Source organism: Otolemur garnettii, unplaced genomic scaffold, assembly GCF_000181295.1.
Source record: "Otolemur garnettii isolate 467f Iridium unplaced genomic scaffold, OtoGar3 scaffold00218, whole genome shotgun sequence".
Taxonomy (NCBI): domain Eukaryota; kingdom Metazoa; phylum Chordata; class Mammalia; order Primates; family Galagidae; genus Otolemur; species Otolemur garnettii.
In genome coordinates, this window is record NW_003852613.1 from 2,032,700 (window position 1) to 2,034,348 (window position 1,649).

At 38.2% G+C, this 1,649-nt stretch overlaps 1 protein-coding gene across 1 annotated transcript in view; it reads left to right on the forward strand.

The window, feature by feature from the left end:
- DGCR8 (DGCR8, microprocessor complex subunit) overlaps positions 1-1,649 on the forward strand; it is a 38,675-nt gene that overhangs the window by 22,068 nt on the left and 14,958 nt on the right. The window lies entirely within an intron of this gene.

A 1,649-nucleotide genomic window follows, 5' to 3' on the forward strand; every position in this document is an offset into this window, starting at 1 on the left:
GACCACAGGCGCCCGCCACAACGCCCGGCCATTTCTTGGTTGCAGCCATCATTGTTGTTTGGCGGGCCCAGGCTGGGGATTCGAACCCGCCACCTTAGGTGTACGTGGCTGGCGCCCCAGCCACTCGAGCCACAGGTGCCGAGCCATAGAACTATTTTTTAAAGATCTTCAGAGTATGGTGTTGGCGTGATAGTATTGACATTTTAATAATGTCGATTCTTATCAGCCATGAGGATGGTATGTTCTTTCGTCTGTTAACATCCTCTGCAGTTTTCTTTTCTCAGTGTTTCATAATTCTCACTGTAGAGATCCTTCACATTCTTTGTTAAATATACTCTGAGATATTTCATTTTCTTTGATGTTACTGTGAAGGGTATTATGTCTTTGATTTGATTCTCAGCTTGACTGTTGGCATATATGAAGGCTACTGATTTGTGTACATTGATTTTATAACCTGAGATGTTGCTGTATTTCTTTATCAATTCCAGGAACGTTGCAGCTGAGTCCCTGGGGTTCTCTAAAAGATGTCATCAGCAAAGTGTGAGAGTGTGACCTTCTCTGTCCCCATTTGGATACCCTTGATGCCCATCTCTTGTCTGATTGCAGTGGCTAGGCCTTCCAGCACTGTATTGACTGGTAGTGGGCACCTTGTCTAGTTCCAGGTATAAGCAGAAGTGCTTTCAGTTTTATTCCTGTCAGTATTATGCTTGCTGTGGTTTTGTCACTGACGGCTTATATTAGTTTAAGGAATGTCCCATCTATGCCAATTTTCTTAAGTGTTCTTATCAAAAAAGAGGTTGAATTTTGTCACATGTTTTTCTGTCTGACAGGATCCTGTTTCTATTGACAAGATCATACAATGTTTGTTTCTATTTGTGTTTATTTGGGGAAATTACGTTTATAGATCTCCGTATGTTGAACCAGCTTTGCATCCCTGGGATGAAGCCCACTTGGTTGGGATGAAGTATTTTTTTGATGTGTAGCTGAATTCTGTTTGCCAAGATTTTATTGAGCATTTTGGCATCAATGTTCATTAATGATATTGGTCTATAGTTTTCTTTTTTTGTTGTGTCATTTCCTAGCTTTGGTATCAGGGTGATATTTGCTTCATGGAAGGAGTTGACGGTTCATTCTTTCTTAGTGTTTTGGAATAGATTCTGCTATATAGTTAAAAGCTCTTTGAAAGTTGGTAAAATTCTGGTTCAGGACAGAATTTTGTTGGAAGGTTTTTTTTTTTATTATTTTGTTAATTTTGGTGCTTTTATATTGGTCTATTCAAGAATTCCACTTCCTAGTTGAGTTTAGGGAGGTAGTGTGATTCCAGGTATTTGTCCATTTTTTCCACATTTTCAAATTTGTGGGCATATAGATTTTTGTAGTATTTGGTGATGATATTTTGTATTTCTGTGGTATCTGTTACTTACCCTATTTGTTTCTGATTGAACTTATTAGAGATCTTTTCTGTTTCTAGTTAATCCGGCCAAGGGCTTGTCAATTTTATTTATCTTTTCAAAGAACTGACTTGTTAAATCTTCTATGTGATTCTTTTGTTCTCAGTGTCATTTAGTTCTGATCTGATTTTGGTTAATTCTTCTGGGCTTGGGATTGGATTGCTCTTCCTTTTCCAGTTCCTTGAGATGATTCATTCA